General features: G+C 42.2%; 1 long non-coding RNA gene across 1 annotated transcript in view; it reads left to right on the top strand.

The window, feature by feature from the left end:
* LOC113578817 overlaps positions 1–2,765 on the top strand; it is a 4,661-nt gene extending 1,896 nt beyond the window's left edge. The window contains exons 3-5 of the long non-coding RNA XR_003410798.2: positions 85–186; positions 807–910; positions 1,103–2,765. This is a non-coding gene — a long non-coding RNA (uncharacterized LOC113578817). The remainder of the gene's footprint in view (positions 1–84; positions 187–806; positions 911–1,102) is intronic.
* Positions 2,766–25,584: the final 22,819 nt, after the last annotated feature.

Raw genomic sequence — 25,584 nt, forward strand, 5'->3', positions numbered from 1 at the left:
CGTATTTCTCCTGCTGAATCCCTGTTTGTCATTCTGCCCTGGCTAACGCCTCATCACCCACCATCTCTCCCACCCCCTGTTAAGGCAAGCAGGCGTCAGCCTGGGAAGGAACCCATGTCTGGATCACAGGTGAGCTGTGATAGCTGGAGACCCTCTCATCCAGGCATCTCAGCCTAGGAGAGACAGGTACAGTGACAGGACCCATGTGGGACACCCTGCTTGCTTGGTGAAACCTTTCCTTTTTTCCAACAATCATCATGAGCTATGAGGAGAAAATGTGTGTGTGTGTGTGTGTGTGTGTGTGTCTGTGTGTGTGCGTGCGAGCGCACTCATGTGCGTGCATGCATGCGTGTGTAGAGTTAATGCAGGTGAGTCATTTGGCCTTTTTACAGTAATGATCTTGAGCAATGGGAGGAAGTGTATGTGTGTGTGTGTGTGTGTGTGTGTGTGTGTGTGTGTGTGTGTGGGTGGGTAGGTAATTCAGGTAGGTCATTTGGCTTATTTGAAGTGCCTAGCTTAAGTGATTATTGTTTCAGACATCTCCTGGAATGTGATTTCCCATGATTTAAAAATATGTCATGTACATGCATTGGATAACAAACAGACTCTTTCACAAATGGTAATTGGTGTTGCTCTGACTAGCGTAAAAAGAAAGGTAGTTTTTCAGCTCACAGCTCACCATATAATTAACACTCAACATTTAATGCCATTATAACAGCTGATTTGGTGCAATACTGCAAACTCTTACCATGCTGTTCTTCTGATTTTGTAAACACGAAAATACTTCCGTTTTGTTTACTTTGCAGGTTCTGTTAATAAGATAAGTGTATTCACTGCATTACAGTCCTTTCTTCTATCACTCTCCCGACATTTCATCATGGTCAGGACTCTTCAAATGCCAACCTATACTGTAAGTGAACCAGGTGATCAGGAGTTCAGTGGAACGTTAATGAGGATTCTATTGATTATAGAGATGAATGGTCCTGCTACAAATCACTGAGAGATCGCACACACAGAAAAGGCAGCCATTGTGTAGTGCAGCTCTCGCGGAACTCCTGACCATAAGTGTTTATTAAAAGCATTTTTTTTCTTCTTCTTCCAGTGAGGAAGCTTTGATGGATCGAGTTTCTGTTCTCAGAGACCCACCCCCCCACTTTATCTACAGCTATCGGCAAGCTAATGCAACACTTGCCTGTCAAGACCCAGCCATCAGACCTTTGCCAGATTAGGAACTAATGTGCTTTTTCTAGCTCCCTCTTTCACTCTCTCTCTCTCTCTCTCTCTCTCTCTCTCTCGATCTCACTCTTTCTCTCTCACCTACACACATACACTTTAAACTGCACTAACAGCTAATAAAGAAGCGGAGTTGTGAGGTAGCAGGGATGTTATTGACTCCAGAGCAGAGTCTCTTTTCACTTAAAACACTGATGCAGGAGGAGAGTTCATCAGCATATCAACATCACAGTCATGCCAAATCTGGACCAATCAGATAATAGAAACAAAAAAAGGCTTCAGTTTTCATATTAAACATTGTTATGTTTCGTTTTCAATGGAATAGATTTACTTAAAACTAGAACTAAAATTATTATCTTAATGAACCATATTTAGTGGTTTTTTTTAGATGAAACCCAACAGCATTGATAATTAATTCAATTGCTCAAAACTCTGATGTTTTGTATGTTTACCAGTTGACTTCCTACCCTTTGAGGTTGTCGTCAAAATGATTTAAAATGGTGTGCAGCCGTTTGAACAGTGTGTAATCCTTGATAATAAGCTAAAGTGTAGACCTAATGAGCCTCCATATATATTTTTGAAATATCATGTTTCTAATACGAGCTATTCCATTTTCCACTATTCTAACAGCAAACAATTGAAAAGGTTTGTCTTGATCATTGTGCGTCACAGACATTGCACAGCTTTGACCGACAAGCTCCTTTATATAATTGGACAAAGTGAGTACATTTAATTCAGCCAAAGATTTTTAAAAAACAGCCTAATAGATGCCACAGTGGACGCATGTACGTGACTTAACTCCAAGGACTGGGATTTTTCTGAGGGAAACTTTCTACATCTAGGAATGGCATCACCAATGAACAGGCGGAAAACTCTCCTACCTCATATCTGACAGTCAGTAACAGAGTCAAACGCTCCACACCAGAGCCTCGTTTCCAAGGCAAACACTTGCTAATTAAACACTGATGTGGGTCTTGACATTAAAACTGTACTGCCCCATCTCTAGATTCCATAAAAGCCCATTTGTGGCAGGAGTGCTGTAGAACAGCCCACCTGTCTTACATGCCAAAGGGTGTTTCACTTCCCTAGAGAAATATTTTATGGGCCAGTGTTGAATTTTAATTAACATCTTTGGTGCCTTTACATGGTAACTACATGAATGCAGGAGTGATTTCTAAGCAGTTTCATAGTGTGCCTTACTGTAAAACAGGGTATGGAAATTACAGGCAGGCCATTCACAGAACCAATAAATCATCTTACAATTTATCAGTAGTGATATCAGACCTCATAATTCATGCTCATATTTGAAGCAGGCATGCTGTGTCTAAACAGTGCAGTTAAGATGTGATGAAGTACACAAATGCATAAGTAAAATTAGAATTACCTTAATCTAATATTACTCATTTAAAGATGGAAGCCCTTCATCCAATAATTCATTAGTCCTAGGCTAAGATATACATTCTACAGTATACCTATATACAATAGACCTGTTGAATCTGAGCGCGAATTATATATGGCCTATGGCACAAAAATCCGAGTCATTTTTGTGTAAAAACAAATCTGAAAATGACAAAGTGTTGGATAAATAAAAAATAGAACCCATTTCTTTTCATCGTGGTGGAATGTTTCTAAAGGTGTAAATAATCAAGTTATCTATAATGCATTTACATTTACGGTATTTGGCAGACGCTCTTATTCAGAGCGACTTACAGATGTCCTTTGTCATTTGCTCATAGAGTGAATTATAATAAAACTGGTACCGATAATAATAAAAATGGTACTGAAAAGTAGAGCGTTGTAGTCGTGCTCTCCACCTCTGTGTCTAAGCGCAGCTGTATAGGAACAAAGGGGACCATCGGTAGCGCCAGCTGACAGCTGTAGCGTGCCTGCGGTGTTAGTCACTGCAGCGCGAATAGCTCGCCGTGTTGTTTTTACCTACACAATCTCTTCTAAACAGTGAACCGCAGTTCGGGAAACGTGGCTCTGGGCGTAATCAATACGCAGCAATTGATCTTTATAAAACACTTTGGGAAGAATAACGTGAAAACACTCGGTCACAATCGGCAGCGAGGGCGTTAATTGCAGGGCGAGTTTTTGTACGGTGGAAAGCGGCGGAGCATTGCCGTGACAGACGGGAGGAGCGGGGGTAGCTGAATCCCATCTCAGATGTGGGGGATATCGATTTGTGCCAGCGCCTCTTAAGCCCTCAGCACCACCGGGTCAATACGGATTTGATTTACACAAGTTTAAAAAAGAGCGAATCGGAATCCAGCTATATTTCGAAACGGGAAAGCTCGCCGAGTCAGCGAAGCACTAATTAAAATGACAGGTTGCGTGGAGATGGCTATCGACTGAAGAGCCGTGGGCAATGTTTAGTTAGCTCGAATCCCCGATCCTTTCCATGGTGTAGGGGAAACATTAGTCTGGAAGATCCTTGTAGGACCCAAAACATTGCCTGTAATCACATTTCTCAGGTGCGGGCGACAAGTGATGTTTCAGTTAGAAGGAATAGCACTGCCTTTCATGAAGCTACAAGCCCAATCTGTATCCTGAAAACGACCCGAAGCTTCTCCGAAAAAACAAAAAAACGTAGAGGCTGGGGGGAAGAAACAGTTAATCATTGTCTCGGAGTGACAGAGTGGTTTTATGTACTATGATTACTGGAAAACTTCCCCAGGCACAAGACTCCATCAACATGATCATTCACTCCAAATAGAAAAAAAGGAGTTTTTTGGACTAGCTGTTTAGCGCAGGCTATTTGTTTGTTCCGTCTGGAATCGCTTTATCCAGTAAAGAGTAGAATTGGTCTTGTATTTGCGGAGCATTAAGCCTCCAGCATACTTTTTAAAATTGCTAACAAGCATTTCTTTATTCTGAATTCACGTTTTCAAAACTTGTAAATACTATTCTCTCCACACACATGCAGGTGCCCAAAATGTTCAAAATGCGCTACCCTTCCCTACAACCACCAAAAACGCCGCAGACGTGTAAACAACCCAACTATAAACATGCCTAAACAACTACACCGCAAGCATGTACAATATATATCTATATATATATATATATATATATATATATATATATATATATATATATATATATATATATATATATATATTGAAACACCAGTCCTAGTTTTGTCTAACATCAAAATGAAGTCATATCTAAAAATCACTAGCAACCATCACCATTTCATTGGACTACTACTTTATGTTTACGATGTTAATAGTAATATGTTAGTAGTAAATAATCATTTGCATAATAGTTTAGTGTTTAGTGTTGTAAATGTTTTAGTTGATCATGTTGAAAGGTTGCTTTTGTCAAAAAACCTATTACAAAACTGAAAAAAAAAACACCACAGGTAAATTAAATGTTTATGTCTTTTATCATTTGGACAGGATCGTCAACTTTCCAAATCCATGAGTAAACACATTCCTCTGTAGGATTAAAGAATGGCTAGTATTGACGAAGGAAAAGACATTATCCATGGATGGGCTGCAGACCGTTCTGTGACAGCCCTGGACTGGACAATTATCCCTCACAATCACAAAGGTTTGCATGTGTGGTCGCAACTACCCACTTTCCTACTCAGGCGCCATCCAGGCACAGAATCCTTCGTCAGGTGTTTTGTGTTGTACGGCCTGACTCGGAATTTGTGTATCAACAATCCAGCATATGAGACTGCTCACAGATGCTGCTTCTTTGCTGTCCTGGAACACTGTGTCCGTCGCTATTCTGGCCATATTGAAGCCAGCTTCTTGCACAGGAGGATGAGGCTGGCCTCTAGTTCCACGACTCGCTGAAAGAACTCGCTGAAAGCATAGAGCAGATGTTTATGAGAACAATATGGCTGTATCCTTTGTCCTATGAGAGCTGTTTCCTGCTCCGTCCTACATTTTGTGCACACCAACACTGACAGAAGCAGACGTCTTACCTGGGCACTGGTGCTTGTGTTCCTTGTTTTGAGTCTTTCAACAGGAACAATGTTGCAGTGCCTCATTCTGGCTTGATGCTTTGCCAGGAACCAATGTATTGTTGTGAAGTCACAATTTTGGGCATTTTCATGTTACATTTTGGAGTGTAATAATTTTCAAATGTAACTCTAGAACTAGAACTAGAAATGCAGTTTTGCTGGAAGTTGAGACTGAATGGATAACAAATGCAAGATTTTGGAAACTAGCTTCCCTGAATGAATTTTGTGTTTTGTGCAAGGAAAGTATTATTTATGGTTTGGTCCACTTAGAGTGCTGTTGTGCCAAGTATGTGAAGAGTTCTGAAAAAGCAAACTCAGAACTGAAAAGTGCTTGGAAGCGACTATAAAGCCTGTCAGGTCAGTCTCATCTCTGAAAATGTTCAAGTATAAAACGCATTAATGATGGCTGCATACTATGGCACGATAGAACGTAGTTCTGAAATTGTACATTAACCGTAAAAACAATTCCCCTGTAGCTTCATTAAAGATCAACAGCCCAAGGATTAAGAAATGGTCAGCGAACTGGTGCACAGAGCCGAACTAACTCCTGAGGAGGAAAAAAATAGCACAGAGGTGCTTGTGTTCACGGCATTCAGGAAAAAATGCTGGCTAGGTCTCTGGCTTGAGCTGGAAGTGCTGGCCACGCTGCCTTGAACTAACTGAACCAAATTACATTTCGCATTATTTTGACATTGATATGTTTGATATGTTTGAAAGCTTACCAGCTTTACCACATTCAAACATGCTAATGTAAACCAACCTTGTCGGTATGAGAGAAATCTGGCTAGGCATGAAATTTAAGTCAAATGTTGAAGAAACCTTGTGCTACTGTCATAGAAGAGAAGTTTATTGTCAGTTTTATCTACACAGCTTAGAGTCTACCGTGGTTTTACGCCATACTCCTGATGGGCCATAATACACCAGTGTTCAGGGTTTTCCTTGCTGTAGCACCGGAGATGTCCCATTATCCAATTACTTCAGGAGCCGGATTAGAGAGAAGGAGAGTCACGTTTTTTTACAGGTTTCTTGCAGCTCTAGTTGAAAATGTCGGCATTTACAAGATGAAGTACAACGAGATCATCATTATTGCAGACACTTGAGCAGGCGAACACCGCGGTGGGCCCTTCTGGCTGAGCTGCATTTGCGATGAGAACTGTGCCGCGCTAATGTATTAATGTATTCACAGAGCATTTAGCTTATGGCTCATTAACAATACTGTCACATTCAGATCCAGGTCTCGGCAGGTTACGCCCCCTACCTTATCAGGCTTCTTGCGGCATATGAATGAGGACTCATATCCTTATACCGTATAAACATTTAAAGGGAAATCCTGGCCAGACCACCATGCTGATGGGTCAGCTAACATGGTTTCCTGAATATCCACATACCAGATAACCCCATTTGAAACTTTGAAATGAACTGGCCTTCTCGGTATGACCCAGTGTTTCAGGTAGCATTCTATGTTCTCTTCGCAGAAATCCTAGAAGCTGTAAATTTATCTAAATGTATATCCCAACAGAGGATGCAGCCTCAAGGTTATTTACAGCTTTCTAACAGCCATCACCAGACGGTTAATGTCAGGAGTGAATGTGTACCTTGTCAGCCAGTGACATAGAAAGTCCACTAAATCCAGAAGCAGCCTCGGAAGCCAAGACAGATGATCTGAACCTCACGGATACTGTCACGACCTGAGATTAAAGCTTTTTATGCTTCTCTCTGTGCATGCCAGGAACTGGAGTACATGCAGAATTGCATGATCCCTCGGGCAAAAAGTAGCACATAAAGACCCAGCAGGCAATTCAATACAAGCAACCCAATCAAGACATGTACATGTCATCAGTTTATATATATATATATATATATATATAAAAGATATCACTGCAAATGTCCAAAGATAGGTAGACAAATGTAGTTGAGATGTTTTAGTCTATATACGACTGACATTTCTAAATCTTGTCATTTAGAGCATTTAAATGACAAGTGGTCAAAATAGCAAAGAAATGCTGCAGCGCCTTCTCCAGCTTGAGTGAAGCCGCTGCAGCATTAGTACTGTGATTAAAAACAAATATGACCATGGTTGTTTTTTTTTTTGGGGGGGGGGGGGTTGGCATTATTCAAAGTCTGAACATTTTTTTTTGCTATTTTGACCAGTTGTGGGACTGGGACCGAGGCTGTAGCTGGGACTTGGGCTGTAGCTTGAGCTGGGGCTGGAGCTGGGACTGTAGCTGGGTTTGGGGATGTAGCTGGGACTGGGTCTGGGACTGGGATTGTAGTTGGGCTGGGGCTGTAGCTGGGGCTGGGGCTGGGACTGTAGCTGGGTTTGGGGATGTAGCTGGGACTGGGTCTGGGACTGGGACTGTAGTTGGGCTGGGGCTGTAGCTGGGGCTGGGGCTGGGACTGTAGCTGGGTTTGGGGATGTAGCTGGGACTGGGTCTGGGACTGGGACTGTAGTTGGGCTGGGGCTGTAGCTGGTGCTAGGACTGGGACTGTAGCTGGGTTTGGTGCTGGAGCTGGATCATTGAGGTTTCCATCCTTAAAGAATTTCAACGAGCTGTTTATTAGGCATCCACAGATCAGCAGCTGTAATTACCAGTATGCACTGAGGAGAATGGCTGAGAAGAATGATGTCCTGGAAACAAACACACAACCAATGGCTAAACACAACCGAAGCTGCAGACGACCAAAACAATGCCCGTGCCCGTGGCTCCACTTTCAGGTTATAGAAAGTGATTGTGGCCAAGCCAATGAATTCTGCTCCCATGGGACCATTAAAGCCAGAAAGAGAAAAATAAACACTGAGGTTACAATGAAGGCAAAGTTGTGGACAGGCAACATTTTGCTTGTCATGTTTTTATATACTGGACTAAAAAGGTGTTGCAATTAATAAAGGGATGTGTTATTACACAGCAGGAGATATTATTGTTTATTCAATCCCATATTACAAGCCGCCACCCTCTCTAAGGAACTACAACAATAAACACATACTTCAGGGAAAAGAGGGAAATACTCTAATCTCTAAGGCAGCTCACTTTCTTCATACAAGAATGGCTGAACATAAAATTCAGTCACTGCAGTGGAGTGCTTGCAAAACTTGACAGATTCACCACATCTTAAGTGGGCAGGAACTCATGACATGCAAGACACTCTAGCAGAGACTTGGGTCTCTGTTATAACCAGAAACCCTTTTAGTGGATCCTGAAAATCCATTTTAGTGGGAGTTTGAGGTTGTGCTGTGTGTTGTCCAGCAGTACAAACCTTTCAGACTGAATCTTTTGAGAATTATCTTCAGGCTGTTGAAAAACCAGGGATGTGGTGTGTCCTGCCTGGTACCACCCACAACAATAGTGTGAGGAAGGGATGGCAAAACCTCTTTTTGCCATCACGTTAATAAATAAATAAATAAATAAACACACTTAAAGAAAATTAAAGTTGGATGGTTTCCAGAAGGCCTATAAATTTTAAGCTCTTAACTCCTGGAGGGATTGCTTATAATGAGCATTCTACAACAAATCTATAACAGAAACATGCATTGTAAATTGCAATTAAATTTACATTCAAAGTAGAGGTCCTGCATCTAACAAAACAAAAAAACTGGATCAAAGCCACCTGCATACAGCCTTCATTCGGTAGGGCTCAGACCTAATGAAAAACAGATCTCGCAATTTGTACAGTAGGTTTTGTGGAGGAAACATTGCAGATTGGGTTGAATGTCCTGAAAAGAAACCCCTAAAAACAGAAGAGATCATTGTTTTACACTTCTAAGCATATATTCTTAAAGAATGTTCTGAAAAGGATATGCTTGAATAATTCATACATGGAACAATTGCAAACCTGCTTAACATAAACATCTGTTTATGTTGTACATTAGAGGACATTTGAGACCTGGAACCCAAGATTTCTGTTAACAATTTACTTTATATGTTCAGTAATTGTATTTAATCCAAAACCCAATTCGGAGTTTACAGAATTCCTATGTAAAATGCCTAGTGTAACTCATAATTTGCTTATATCCCATAATCTCTAGTTATAAATGGTGTAATTTCTAGATAACATGAGCAGAGATGAAAACTCCTAACAAGAGGTGGATGACAGAAGTGGACGAGTTCAATTACCTCATTCACAAACCTACCAGACTCTTCAGATGGATTACAGTGGCTGATTCCATGAGTTGGATCCTTTTACTTTAACCACTGTAGCTGTTGCTAGGATTACTTTTCACTGGACCCTTGGTTTCTTCCGCCTCTTGCGCCGCTTGTGCACCTTCGCGTAGACTCAGTCACCCATCTTCGTCAGGCTGTCAGGTTTCACTGGTTCTTTGTGGGGTAAATTGATTTCCTTCACCTGGTGATACAGAGATTGGTGTATAGAAATTGGTTCTGTATTCTGGCCGAGTCTCCAATTGGTCCAACCGTTGGTGCAATTACTCAGATGTGCGTAAGGAATCAGCATTGGTCTTCCAGTGAACATTTCATGTGATGTTGGATGTGTGCTATGATTTCTTGATCACCACATACCCATCAGGACAAGGGGTAATGAGGCTACCCAGTTCAATCCAGTGTCTTGGCATGTTTCACCTGTTTGGATTTGATTTTCCCATTTGCTTTCTCCACCATTCCCACTGATTGTGAGTCGTACACACTGAAGAGCTTGTGTTTAATACTTAGTTGTTTTGTCAGACAGCTAATCACATTATTTACTAAATGGAAGTAAATAATAAATCTCTGGATAATCTCCCTTGCTAAGCACTGAGCAACTGTCTGTGCATCACTGTGGTTGGATGGAAAGGCTTCTATCCATCTAGTGAATCTGTTTACCACCATGAGGCAGTACCTTCTCCTCTTTTTTCTTTCCAGCATGCCAATAAAGTCCATGTAAATGTGTTTAAATGGGCCTGATAGGCTTGGAATATAGCCTATTTGGGGCTGAAATGCCTGGCACAAATTGTGCTTTTTGCAAATATTGCAGTTAGTGATAAAATTATCAATCATGGGTTATAAATCGGGTGAAAACCGGTCTTCCTCCATGATGATTCACCTCATTTCCCTCCTTTATGGTGGGTTACCCTGTGAGAGTGGGTTACCCTGTGAGAGTGGGTTACCCCGTGAGCCACTCTGCACAAAAAGGCAGTAGTTGGGCAGGCGCTAGCGCTTTCCCTGTCAAAGTACTTTGAAAAGATCTGATTGTTTGTCATAGCCCCCCCCCCCCCTTTGCAAACACATAGATCTTTCTTCAGGGATGGCTGCTTGCTGTAAAGCTATCAATCCCGGGATGGACAAGTCAGGGTAAGATGAAGGGGTTTGGTTTTCACTTCTTGAAATCATTTTTAAAAACTCTCCATGTTTTGCTGCCATTTTAGCTGCTTGATCTGCTGCATTATTGAAGTCAGTTCCAATTTTGTGAGCTGAACATTTCACTTTTGCTAGCTGCTCAGATTCATGAATGGCTGATAGTAGTTCTTGGATTTCATTTAAGTGGGTAACAGGCCTGTTGTCAGCAATAAGGAATCCTCTTAATGCCCATATGACAGCATAAGTGTGGCATACGTTATAGGCATAAGCTGAGTCACTGTAAAAGGTGCAAGAATGTGCCTTTGCCAGTTTGTAGGCAGCAGTGACTGCACTCACTTCTGCTGAAAAAAAAGCCAATTATCTCAAAATGTGTGTGTATGTGTGAGTGGGTGTGTTCACAGTGGGGAAGGTGATGGTCTATAGTGCACAGAATAAAATATGCTGGAAATATGACCTATCCCTATTGTATGCTGAATACCTTAGCTTACGTAGTATTACTACTTCAGAACCCTTGTCTTATGCACAAACTCATAAACATACATATAAATGTACACATATGTCACAAATATACTTATTATAAAACATTTGTGTTGCTTGTTCTTTTTTCCAAAGTGTAAATGCGTGCATGCACGCAGTACGCCTGCATAAGGAAACATACATTTGGCTGGTTGTAAAGATATAGCAATAATACACTGCCAGCTGTAATGATTTAACCATAATGATAAGTCACTCTGTCTGACGTGATTTATTACGTCTTCAATGGGCAGCTGCAGCCATTATTACTTCCTGTTCAATAAAATCTCCCCATTATCCAAAACGGTCACTTCATTTCTCAGTTTCAGAATATATTAGCAATGCACTAGTTCAAAAAAGGTGGAATTTGTAATATGATACCAGTTCTCAGGTGTGTCACCAAATCAAAAACCACCTGATCGCCATGCGGGGAAAAAAAAACCTCCTAGAAGCTTGTAAAAATGTATTGTTTTGTCGTGTGGTTTTCAGTCCTTATCTTATAGTAACTAGGCATGTATGTTGCATTCTGGTTTGGGGAAAATGGTTTCAAATGGTTTCAGCAAAAGCAATTTCACTGGAGCTTTTCACTGGAACACTCCAGCTTTGGAAGTAAAGGAAGATGGCACGCCGCCAGCTGGGCCCGGATATTGGGAAAGCAGCAATGTGACAGTGCAATCTGTTACAACGCTTCCAAAATTACACTTCCTGCTGAGATACAGTGATGCTGACGAGGAACCATACACAATGTGGCTCCAATTGAAATGGCTGACTTGGGTCTTCTCATTTCCCTTGCGCTGTTCGTTCGCTCAAGCAATTACGCTCTTAAAAGGTTTTTAAGAGTCTTGTGTTAGCCTCAAGCCAGTGCCACAAAAAGTCTTCTGAGAATTAAACAAGCCCATTTTGAAGCCGTGTGAGAGGCTGAGAGAGTGAGATTCCTGATGTTTCTGTGCATTAAGATCTAATACTGAAAAAGACACTGTTAGGATCACGGATTTATGGCATAATGCAGCATTTACAAGATTATTGATGTGACAGATTTAACTCTGCAGACTCTTTTTGTGTAGGTGTGAGGTACCTGTTTTATGTCATGCTTTTCCCTCAGTCAGTGGTACTCTATGTTCATTTTACACCAAACAGCATTCTCACTACAGTATCTCCATAGGAACTGAGTTAAGAAATGTCCTACTCACGTACACAATGTCACTGCCATGCTGTACTTGAAACGCCCATTTAACCAGGAACATATATTATTGAACCATTAGCATATACACATACTTCTCCACAGCTTCACAGAGCTCAAACAATTGCAAAGAATAAGAAATCAAGACTTAACATTTGCAATAGCAGTACTCCCCAAAACTCATATAAACTTCTAGGAACTGCAGCCAAATGTTCATGTTCACTCTGGTGGACCAGATGTCTTTTGTTCATATGGTCTTGTTTAAGAACTAGGGCAGGCAGATAGGTATTCGTTTATCTCCCCCACTGCTCGGCTACTTCCAGAAGGTCCACTGGCACCAATCAGACAAAGCTGCAAACAGGAAGTATGTCAGAAATGTTCTCACAGTATGTGATTTGGAGTGGCTCAGAGATGCAGGTTATCCCATATCCTAAAAGATCTTCACGAAATCTTAACCCCCATGTTCAGTAAAAATAATTTGTTTGTTATCCTAATGTCTGATGAGTGTTCAGCCATAAGAGTTTAATAGGAAAACAAACTGTACCATAGAACTCAACTAGGAACATACCTGTATCACACATACCCTGCACTCTGCGTAGTAATCAAATAATGAAAATGAGTAAGCATGCCAAAATTCAATTCCACATTCTTAATCCCATCTGAAATGCCATTTGCCTGTGCAAACAGCCAACAAATGATAGACCCCATCATCTGTCACATTACTGTATGATCCAGCGGCTCTGCCTTCATCCATGCTGCGGGTTCTCCAGCAGTTCGAAAACGCAGTCAAGTCTCGCCAGAAGAGCCTTGGGGGTTGGCTGGAGAGAGCACACAGCGAGCCCCAGAGTGCTGAACAGTGGGAGCTGGGAAGGCTTCCCAAACACAGGGAAAGTGCTGCCCATTCTTGGTGTAGGACAAAGCCCCTATAGCTCCCACTTCCTGCCACCATGGCCAGGTTCAGCAGGCACCTGATGGTGCTGAGAAACGGGCAAACATGTAAGGGGACAGGACGGGATGAGTGCTGCTCTTAGCCATAAGCCACATGTCGACGAAGCGTTCATATTGTTTGGAGGATGCCAGGATGGTTACTTCGCTGTCTGCCCCAATACACAACAAAAGTGAACACGGGAAAACACGTTTGCAAAGACAATCACCTGCATAGGCTATCAGCCCCGCACAAAGAGCCGTGCTGGTAACCTCCACCTGTTTTTCATTTTCCAGGCTTGAACTGTTCCTTGGTGCAAAAGAGAAGGGGAGCAAAGGAAAGCATTCAGATGGATGGATGGAAACCCTCCCCCCATCCGTCTCCTTGGGGATAGGCCATCTACCCGCTGAATTCCAGCCGGCTCTGGCCCTTTGGATATTTGTCATCCCTCATCTTTCCTTTGATCCAAGCTCAAATCTCCGCCTTCCCAAGCCTCATCCATTGCGTTCTCACCAACCATCATCCTTTTCTAATTAAAACCAGGTTTTCACTGCACACTCAACCCTTTCAGCTGACTCTGTAAGCCCAAATACAATCAATCCAGAGCCATCTCTGCCTCAGTAAATTACAGCCAATGTATATCGGGGGAACATTATTTAGCTTTCTAGTTTTTAAAAGGGCAGCCTGACCCTCAAGTGGGTTTATGAACTGTAAAAGGACAGCTCTGTTTGGCGAGCAACTAAACATGCTGCCACAGTGATGTAATTTAGCTGTGCGTTAGTAATAGATTAGGACACAAAGTAATAAGAATTTGTCATGTTACCTCTGGCTGCTGTGCACGGCTGCTGTGGTTTAAGATTGTGCATCAATATCAGTCAACTTCTACTCCATTCTTCCACAGTTCCTAGTAGCGTCAATGCCAGGCATTATGAAAACTGTAACCATGACTACAGGTGAGAGCAACAAGAAAGAGGAATTTGGGATTTGTTATAGGGATATATCATTACTGAGATATATGTGGTACACTAAGTGAAAATACCCCCTTAAAAGATAGCAGTAATTTCTCAAATCATTGTAGTACAGATTTTTGTTCTAATTAGCCAGTCCTTTGAAACCTCTAGAAGGACTGCAAAGTCACATGATGTAATCAGTTAGACTTTCGAAAAAAGTTGTTTTCAACATTGCCAGTAAAAACAACATTAAAAGGAACGCTCCTTCTAAGCTGCAAAACAGAAACTGCGGATCATGTGCTTTATGAGGTCTGCTTAATGGTATTTCAGCTATTTACTCAAACAAATACAACAGCACGACCTTTAGAGTGGGTTTGAGCTCCCTGAGCACCATATCACGTCTAAGCCATGGTCCTAACGTCCGGTAAATGCATGTGCGGTGAACCGGCTTGGTCGTTCTCTACGTGCGGTCCCTCTACCATGTCATCTCATTCTCTTCTCTCTTCACTCCAATGCCACTGACCTTCAGAGAACAATACAGCTGGTGAGTTAAAGGTTTCCTGGCCTGTGCGCGTGGCTGGCACGAGGCGGACTAAAGTGCTATCTGGACTGTTGATACCCGGGATCGTCTCACGAGCCCCACGTGGCATGACTGGGTGAAATTAAACACCTTCAGTTTAAATGCATTTCCATGTGGTGCAAGTCTAAACGTGTGCAGAGTAATATTCGTCACACTTCTTATTAAGTACCACCTGAAGAATCCTCTTGACTGGTGCCACAATGATCCCTCTAAAACATTCACACTCTAAAAAATTCATTGTATTTTTAATAACACTTTAATTTCCAAAATAATACTGCGTTTGTTATAGATCTGATAGCACCAAGTTAGGAGAACATCACAAGAGCATTAGAAACACTTAAGGCATGCACGGCACTCACCGCGGTGCACTTTATCTAGTTTCAACGAGACAAATGGGGATGCGCAGGCTACACTGTAGCTTTATAGGCAACTACAAAACAGTAAAAATGAGTTTTACAACACTAATGGAATAAACAGTATTTGGCCATTTGTGATTCTAATCATACAAAGGTGTACAGAACACAGCCAATTACACCTTAAATATAACATATGCAGCTACACAAAAAACTGAGATCAAAACAGACGAAAGGGGAGACAAACCACGAGCAAAACATTCCCTAGAAACGACCAATTAACCGGCTGCTGCAGTTAGGAGCTAGTATCTAGTTAACCACTGGGCGCAGCTTCGTTATCCTCCCCTAGCCTCTAGCAGCGGTGCGTGCCAGTGCCCAGGTCTCCATGCCGCTTACATAAACCACGATCATTAGTTCCATGCCACAGAGCATGTGCTGAGGTAACAGACAATGATGGCAACGATAAGGACAGATCTGGGGGGAAGCTGAAGCAAAACACACATTGCAGATGGCTTCTCTCGTATGCGTTGCACCTTGCGTTTCTAATATAAGGCACATATTTTTTCCAGCTGCCAAAAGAAATCCTGATCTCCACTTTCTTTATATCTGTGCCAAGTGTTTTCTTATGCTTAATAATGAATCGTAACAAAAACGGTTCTCTTTCACAATCTCGGGTTTAAGGTCGTCCGTCTGCCCCGATCTCGTCTTACGTCTGGCTTGCTTTTTCTTTTTTTACCTTCATCATAGTGAAGGTGCAGAAAGATGTGCTGCTCCTGCATATTTTCTATCATATGCAGCAGATTTTGGTGAGCTGTGTGAATGAGTTGATGAATGGACCTGCCCTTTGGCCTGAAACTGTATAGATTTAAAGGATGACAGCGCACACACACACACACACACACACGCACACACACACTGTGAAGAATGAGTATTCGTCATACCAACTTGTCAGTACATCAGGGTCAGTGGAAGCACTAACCTGTAGGCAGAGTTTAAACGCAGTTTAAATGTAGCTTCTTATGTGTGTAGGCTTGTTTGCTGGCTCATGGTGATCAGCATTCTCTAGCTGAGTCCTCTGCTTCTTTTTTTTTTCTCCTGCGTATGACTGTGTCATAGGTCCCAGATCAGGGTTTGATTATTAAATAAAAGCCCCTGAGTGACTGGGCTTGTGCAAACCGCTCCCAACTGGCCGTGAAGCTGCCAAGTGTTTCTGAGTTTAGAACGTTCCACCAGCGAGGTCATACTGTGACAGTGACAGTATCGATCCCAAACCTGTAAGGACCTGTTATCTTCCATGAGGTCAGGCTGACAGAGTTCAGGCCTGTTCCCTTTGAGGTCTATTGGGCCATCTTTATCCACAACTGGTACTACTCAGCAGTTAACTACCAAACCCTTCTGAAGCCCAATTCAGCTCAAATGCTCTGGAGCAGAGGAAACACTAAACATTAAACTGTGCACTGTTGTAGCCCACCAGGAGGAGAGAGAATCAGAAAAAAAACAGCGATAGGAAGAAGAGTGCCTGTGTGTTCATGTATACTGTAGTGCTGTTAGAAAACAAAATCAGAGCTCATTATGCAGCTGTCTCCCTCTGCTGAGTCACTCTATTTGTCCAGGAGGATCACTTGTGGGGGGGAGTTTAATGTTCATTAAATGTACCACTAGCCCCAGCATAACCTTGTCTTATAGTAACAGCCACAAGCACACACACAAACACACACACACACACACACACACACTCTAGCCCAACAGACATCTGCCATCACTGTGCAGAGGCCTGTCCCCTATGGGCTCAATGCTGAAACACACACATATGCACAAGCACACAAACACACACACACATGCACACACACTCGCACAAATTCAAACACACACACACACACATACTCACACAATACTTTTTCTTTGTGAAACACATCAATTCAAGACACAGCATCCATACAGATTACAGCATATACTTTTACACAAAAAAATAAAGCAAAATAATCTGAACAGTATAAGACGTTTGTCTTCAAAATGTCACAGATAACTTATTGGTGGAAAGCTGGCCAGTATTATCATCTTACCTCTCAGTGCTCTCTGGGTTATTAGTGGGTTCTATGAGACATTCTCTTGGCCAATCCTGTGATTCTGATTTATAGCTGCAGGAGTGCAGATCCAGGTGAAGCACGCTTCACAAATGGTCACGGGAGTTGCCCTGCGCCCTCTGGCAGCCCTGGATGGGCGCGTATGCATATAGTACTGTGTCTGCTCTCATAATCATTAACTACGTCCCCCTACATCGATATGTAGTTATCTCCACTGTCAACGCCACGGGGTAGGGAGAGAGGAGGTGCCAAATCTCATATAGCCAAGAAAAACATAATTTCAGGAGAGTTCTGGGGTGGTCTGGATTCTCAGCCATGTCTTGGATGTGCAACTGCAGTTTGGCCTGGTGATAATGACTCCTTTAAGTCTATCACAGCGGAGAACAGGGCAACTATGTCCTGGATCAAAAGCACTTGTTTCAGTGAGCACCCAGCCTGGGTGAATGGGTCACAGGACGATGGCCGCAGCAGGGTTAGACGGCACTCCCTCCCACCCGAGCCAGGGAGCAAGCTTGTAGTCACATGGCATTGATCTTGTGGCAAGTCACTGCACCACTGAACTGAAATCTAGTAAAATGTCAGTCATTTTCATCTAGTGAAACACACAACCGAGGAGGAGCCAGGCAGGTTTGTACTGCTATCCATCAGCACTTAATTTGACCAGAAATTTGTGGTGAACATTACCATAAAATAAATTTGGGCCCACACTAAATCTAACCCAAACAATCATGCATCACACAAGAGTCTTTTTTTAACTACAATTCCATTTGTTTGGTTGAACAAAATGATCATGTGTGGCTGACCTTTGTCTGGTACAGACACTGGCAATTTCCCCTGAATCTTTTGCCTATCTGAGAAGCTGTCAAGAAAGTCTGGAGTTGCTGGTCTGTGTCATGCTTAATGCAAGCCTTTTAAAAGATTTTCAAAGACCCTTGGGTCAGGCCATCCCACGTGCGGAGGAAAGAAGTCTTTTAGGGTGTGTATGATTTGTAGATAATGCAACTGGACAGAGGACAAAGTGAAGACGAATCATTTTGTGGGGTTTTTTTTAATCTCTTTCCTCACATACATTATGAATAATGTGTAGAATCTGCATTACAGGTTGATTAACTTGTGATGTTTCATATCAGTTGCTAGTGATCACCATTTTGATAAATAGGTAAAACTCTCCTAAAAAAAAACAAAAAAACAGCGTTCATTCAATGTCTTTCTGTTCCAATCATTAATTGCTTCCTAAAAAAGATTGTACAGTTAACCTTGAGGAACTATTAATTCACATAATGAGGTCCCTGAGTCTCAAAACATATAACCTTAAAACATTCTCATGAGCTGCTCCCTTCATCTGGGAAGCTCTCTGTGACTCCGAGGTTGAGTTATCTGCAACTCACTCTATCTGTAAAGGGCAGAGATCCTCTACCGAATGGGCTCTGGGACAGCTAATCGATGCGTCCTCCCGTGACGGCACGGTATCTACACACCAGCAGCCGAGGCAGCTTCGATGACCAGGAGTGCTTTCTCCACGTGATTACCGATGAGTAAAACGCCCAAGAGAGACATGGGACGGGGATCACAATTTTAATCACAGCTACCACCCCTTTCATTCAATTGATAAGCTAACTAACGAGCCCTTTACAACTTAACCAGACTGGAGTAGACAAAATGTCGATTTGGACACCGGCGCTCCATCGTAACGGTGTCACACAATTGACCCCGGCTCTGGAAAAAAAAAGTGCAGCCGAGTGCTTGCTATCTGTCCCATCCAAACCGCAGCGTTATCTGTCTTACTCAGAGGCAAGGTCAACCCTCGCGAGTCTCACCTCGAGATGATAGCGCCGGATAGCGCTGCCGTGACGTCACCCTCGGGCTGTGCACCGCAGCTGCGCATGCATCTCCAACACGCGCACGCATTTATGAAGCGCAAGCCACGAGTCGGTCGAGTTCTCAGCCCTTTTACGCCGCTCAAGCGGATGAGCTGCCAGCCACCTTCGCTCAGGATTACGTAACCCCGAAGCTGCAAAGACTACAATAGCATATCTATATTCCTCCTAAACCCTGAACATCGATGTAAAATTTTTGGTCGCCTCCTACCACTGCTGTGGGATTTTTAGACATCAATTAAGGCTAACCTTGTGCTTAACTATTCAATTTATTGTTGCATTTCAGTAGAAATGATTAATAGTACAAATCGAATGACCCGAAGGCAATTAAAATTACAAAAGTAAAACTATACCCCCTTTATGTTTCCCTTCTTTGTAGCTATTTAGAAATCAATGTGTTCCATTAGGTTATAGGCTAATGATCATAACTGAATAGTAACCCTGTCTAGTTTGCATATACGACAACCGCCACGCAGTCTATAGGAAAGTGGTGTATACCTGAAAACTGCTGTTTTTATTTGACATAATAACGTGTGCACCTCCTACTGTAATTAATGATAATGGTACTTTACAATGGACTGCATTAACCGATAATAATGTAATATTTAATAAACAGAATAACAAAATGTGCTTCTATTTAAACACCGCTGAATAATGCAGGCGGAGCATGCGTTCGGGCTGACTTTACTACCTTGAGAGCAATGTTTTTGACAAGGTTTTGTAATGAAGTCAGCGTCTCTCATTTCTCATCAGTGTTTTGCAGCGCACTCTGACCTGCTAAAAGGCCGCTCACTGGCACAGGCGGTGCATAAACAAGTAAATTATCACGACAAACCGAAGCTATTAAAACCTACCTCCGATCCGAAAGCGCGTTTTTCCACAAAAAAACAAATGGTTTATCGCAAGCCCAGTGATGAAATACACCAATCATGGCCCATTCGCTAATGGCCACCCTTTATTTTCTCTGCTGTAACTAGAAACAAACATTTACGTTGCTCGAGTCTTTCGACATTAATAGTCCTACTTGTGCTGGCACGAGAAATGAGGGCGAGAGGAATGGTCTCAAAACATCGTATTCGCGCCGAGATATATTTAAGTTCTCAGGACAGAAGCTGAGGCCCATCCGGACACCTGCATTAATTATTTACAGGGCCGAGGCTGCCGTTAGGCCAGATAAGTACGTGTTTGAAATTCTGCTGCGCTCTGTGGGCCGTTTAACCGAGACGGAGTGCAGCGATGCTCGAATGATCGCACACTTTATCTAACCCAAAACCGGGCCTCTACCGCTCGGCTCTCGGAACAAGCCCAGTACACTCTAATGGACATAGGGGGGATACGAATCATGCACAGCGGAGAATTATAATAACTCAGAAGGCAAAGTGGAGAAGCACTACGCCAAATATGATTTGTTGTTTTATACTGTGTGCATACTCGTGCGCGAAGGTACGCCTTAATCATTGTGAAGAAAAAAACCTGACAAATATCTGAAATACGCTACTGCAAAAATTTGCATGCAATACTCAACATGACATGAAAGGGTCACTGCTTCTATAAAGTAGCTAATGGTGTTGCCAACATCGCTAAAATCTAAAAGGAAAATCCTCCTCACTAAGAAGCTGGCCCCTCTGATTGTGCGTAATTTAATCTACCTTGTTTTATCGATTTATTCATGCAAACACACCTGCGCCATTTATCTGAATAATTTAACAATACAAAACAAATCCTCTGCTTTTTGGTTTTGTGCCTACACTGGATATGTGTTACGCAACATCTGCAAACACGAAGCTGGACTGCGCAGGTAACCGCTAATGCCCCGAAGTACAAATGATTATTTCGTTGTCTCCTATGCAAATGGACGAAATTACGGAGCATATTTTCACCAGCACCACTCTACATGGGCGAGTTTCTGGCGCTGTGTGAGGAGAGTGGCACAAACATCTTGTTGCGATTGCAGCCGCTGTGGCTAAATGTCAGTAAAGTCGTCAGGAGAACACTCCCTCTGCCAGGGACGCGTTGCCCTCTGCCCTTCTGCCCTTCTAGCGGCAGGGCGCTCTCGCATGTACAGCATGCGGACTCTGAAATAAACGTCTCCACTTTGAAAGCTATGTGAGGTTTCTTTTTTTTTTCAAATCCATTTTCACTCCAGTACATATGTGATGATAGCTTACTTCAACTGCCCTCCTTTGAGGGAGGAGAGAGAGAGAGAGACAGAGAGAGAGAGACGGGGGGGGGGGGAATCATTCATCATTACTGAAGGCAGAAGGCTTGGGATGAAAAGCATGTTCTCTGCGAGAGCTCCGTAATGGTGGGTGGGAGTGGGCACTGAGTTGTGAACGACGTGCGGCTGTTACACCGCAGCTGTCCTGCAGCAGTCACGGAGGGACTCGTAACCAAGCTACACACCCCATTACGCCGTTACATATCAGCCAAACCGACTGATGCGAGCTGCGTTAATAAGCAAATCTCAATATATGTGAGTGGCGTGTGACACTACTACAGCCCACGAGAGGTGAGAATACAGTGAAACGTCCAGTGTGGAAGATGATTGCAGCTCATGAGATCGACAGTGGGCAGACAACGTATTCTCTTTTATACAGCTTACTGATCTGCGAGTTTAGTTGGTTTCATTTAAGTCGAATTAAGGGATTCAAGAATTGCACTACTGCCATCTGCTGGAAATGTAGTAATGCAGAAGCTATTTGTCTCATCCCTCACAAACGCAGTAAAGTATGACCCAAATTAACATCGGGCACTTTTCCTGTACAGCTGTTATGTAAAAACAAAAATCGACTTGTTAAAACCAGTTTAATATGCGTCCACAGAATCTCACCGGCCACGACAACTCTGTAAGACTACTGCTAACATACCCAACTCTTGACTAGGTAGCCAGAGATAGTGAAGGAGGCAGTCATTTTTAATGACGTGTATAATCCATAAAATCCGCTTAATAAAAATTTGAGTGTTGCCAGTTCAAAATAGGACAGACTAGGCTTTGTGTAGTGCACAGTAGGAGTCAGAAGCAGGGCTGGCTAAACTGGGTAAGTACAGGCTGTACAGAATGATTGGAGGGAAACAGGGAGATGGCAGAGGGATGACTCAGACTGAAAGCAAGAGAGAAGCATTAGGCCAAATATAATATGATGTGTTGTTTAGTACTGTGTGTGTGTGTGTGTGTGTGTGTGTGTGTGTGTATTCCCATGTTTCCTGCCTTTAGAAAATGTTTAGTGACAAATAGCTGGAGGACTCTTGGGAATATGCAAGCAATATTTTATACAACATATTGACTCATATTGAAAGTGTGAGTCATTTTTGCACCTGGTTGATTTCTCATCTAAAGTGCATGTTTGTATACCGCGCAATATTTGAAAGCTGTGTGCATTTGAAGTGTGAATGAATGACTACTGAACAAATGAATGAATATGGAATGAATAGATAAATGACAGAATGAAAACATGAATCTGGGTTGAAATTATCTTTAGGCTTCTCAGAAAACGTGACAGTCAGCCTTTAATTCTTTCACTGCAACTATGAAAATGTTTTTATTGTTATTGTTATTGTCTTGTATGTGATATAAATAAAAATAACTGACATATTTAAGAACATTAGCCTGTGGTACCTTAGGAATTCAAAGGTGTTGATTGATTTCTATGAGAACAAGCTCTGTCGTGTGCACACATTTTTGATGCAAATGGTTTTTCCAGCAACTTTCAAGTGACTTTAAAGTCCTTTGGGGTAGTATGGGATCCAGCTTTTTGGTGATACACAAACAATCTTTTGCCACTCGTTTTTGTTACAAACCTTAATGGTTTAGGGCCTGAGGTCGTCATGTTTTCCTTGATTCTCCATTAGTAAGGTGGCATCAAATTAAAACTGTAAATTTCTGTTATTACCTAGTGATGTAATCTACAACTAGGGAGGAGCTCGTGTTAAAAAGCTGCAGTGACTTCTTTGATGTAATTAGTTCAAACTGTTCATATACTGCATGTTATCACACTTGAGCCTTGTTAAGAGTGAGCCTCAGCAGACCACATTCTCCTTTGGGAGGTTATCTCAGGCTCTGTATTGCACCAGATAAGAGCGTCCTGTTCAAACATGTGCCATATAGGCAGAAGGGAGGTGGATTTCCCTCCATGAACTCTGCAATGTAAAGCACCTTGTAACGAGGTCCCAGATAAACAAGCTATTGATTCTTATCTACAGAGGGCAATAGTAGTTATTCCGAAAGACATACAGGCTGTGGTTCCATTACACTTTTTCCATGCATTAGTGTTTGCAAAATTCTGATGACGCTTTAGACAGCTGTGCAGATAAGAATGACAGTAAAACATACGTTTTCCAACAGCTGCCCAAGGTGCCATGTGAGTTGTTAACCTTCACAGATAGAGCACTGCAGAGAAGACGGGTTTTAGCAACTCTGACACCCAGTGCACTGACAGCTTGGGTGTGGTGTTTTGCAGAGACATTGGCATCAGTGGCTTCAGTAGGATGGGCAGGGCATACTTAGATAAGTAAACACGTAACCCTGAACGAGCGACCTCGGGGGTTAATAAACGAATGATTAGAGAGCTCCTGTAATTACACATTACCTTAGATGCAAGACGCTGCTCTGTTTAAAAAGTCCTATAATTTATAAACGTACTGCGAGGATCCCCACAGCAAGTGCCTTTGCTTCACCACTGTGAGTCACTAAACAAGTGAATTAGCTCCACTGCTAATAAAGCAGTGTGAAATCCACTTAGGTAGCTTAAGAAAGACAAAAAGAGTTGTTTAAGCAAATTTGAGGATTGTAATGTTTTGAATGTGAGAGGATTCAGTTTAAATTCCTTCCTGGAGATAATGGTTCCAGAGTGAAGTATAAAATGTGACGCATAACATATTTCCCTCCAGACCTTTAACCACTTCTGATGTGATCATGTTTTAAATAAGTGACTGTAAATCTACTCTCTCTCTCTCTCTCTCTCTCTCTCTCTCTCTCTCACTGTATTTTTGTCTCTCTTTCGCTCTCTCTGTCTGTGTGTATATGTATGTGCACAGCTAGACACCTAGTTGTCTTCATGTCACCCTATACACATGGCATCAGGCTGACAGCTCTGTCACCACTAAGACAGAACAGAGAATAACACTGATACGGTCAGAGTCTGGCAACGTGCCATGTCAGGAACTGACAGTACAGGACAATAGAAACAAAGCGCTGTGTTTAGTCCCACAGTGCCACCTTTTGTTCAACCATGTCATTACTCATGAAAAAAAAAAAAAAAAAGAAGTGTGCACACGGTTTGCTGTGATCTGTGCCATTTAGGTTGATAAGAATACCAGTCCTAAAATATTATTAAATATAACACATACATAATAAACCTTTTAAGTGTTGGCTAATTAACAGTTTGTGTTTAAAGTTCTGACTGGGGGAAAGCAATATAAGGAATCAGTTTTGCCAGACTTCTCAGCTTTGAGGTGGTGTAATTCTCATGTCATTGCAGTCATTGCAGACCAAAACCTGTATTTAAAATCACATACATATAAGAATCAAGTATTTTCCAATTATGAAGCAAACATGTTAAAATTATTTTTAACCAAAATGCCAAAAATACCCTTACTATGGTCACTAATTGACTAAGTTACATATCATGTTTTGATCCATTCACCAATATGCTGTTTTCAAAAAATGTTACAAAATGATTTATATATTAGTTTATATAATATATTACATTCAGTTTTGGCTTGCAATGACTTATGCTGTCCTTCCAGCTCTGAAAAACCTTGGACAGTGAGTAACTGAAGACTTTAGCTATAAATTATGTGTCGGGGTTAGGACATTGAAGCATATTTTATTGACATGTAAGGGTAGTGTGTTGCAGGGGCACACAGAGGCATAATCATATATAATAGTAATATGTAATAAGTACACAGAGGTTAACTCTTCTTCCATTAATGTCAGTAGTAGAGCAATTAGATTGTACGTAAGTGCCTGTGTAGTGGAGAGAGAGAGAGCAGGCTATAAATATCAGTAGATGGGTTAGGGCATGGAATTGGAAATTGGTAATAGGTACAGCAAGAAAAATACAGCTCCCATAGTGCATTGCAATAACTATGCTGATGCTGGATATGGTGTTCTACTCTGAAAGGAAACGATTATTTCAAAATTCCATTTGAGGATGCAGTCGAAGTATTTGAAAGGAAAAAGCTGAAATATGCAGATTTGGCGGCGGAGGTGAGAGAACGTGGGTGGCAGGTGTATTTAAGGCTGGTAGAGGTCGGTGTAGGGGATTTGTAGGTAAGTCTGCCACTTTCCTGCTTGTGGCATTTGGTTTTAGAGGCTGTAAGCTAATGGTAGCTCTGAAGGAATTATCTGAAGTATCTGACAGGGCCAGCCAGTGACTGTGGATGAGGAGATCACAGGTTAGCTAGGGAAATGCAGTAAAAAGATGGAGTGGTCGAGGTTTTTTTCGGTGTCTCAGGTACATGGAGGACTGGGCAGGTGAGTAGATCTTCATGTCATGTCATTGTCATCTCTAGAATGGGATATCCAGATGGAACAGGTGGCACTGTGCATGCATTACAGTGCCAGAGGGGCCGAGTAAGGCCTTAGTCACCGGGGAGGCCAGTAGGGATCTGGTATTGGGGAATGATT

Source organism: Electrophorus electricus, chromosome 5 (assembly GCF_013358815.1).
Source record: "Electrophorus electricus isolate fEleEle1 chromosome 5, fEleEle1.pri, whole genome shotgun sequence".
NCBI lineage: Eukaryota > Metazoa > Chordata > Actinopteri > Gymnotiformes > Gymnotidae > Electrophorus > Electrophorus electricus.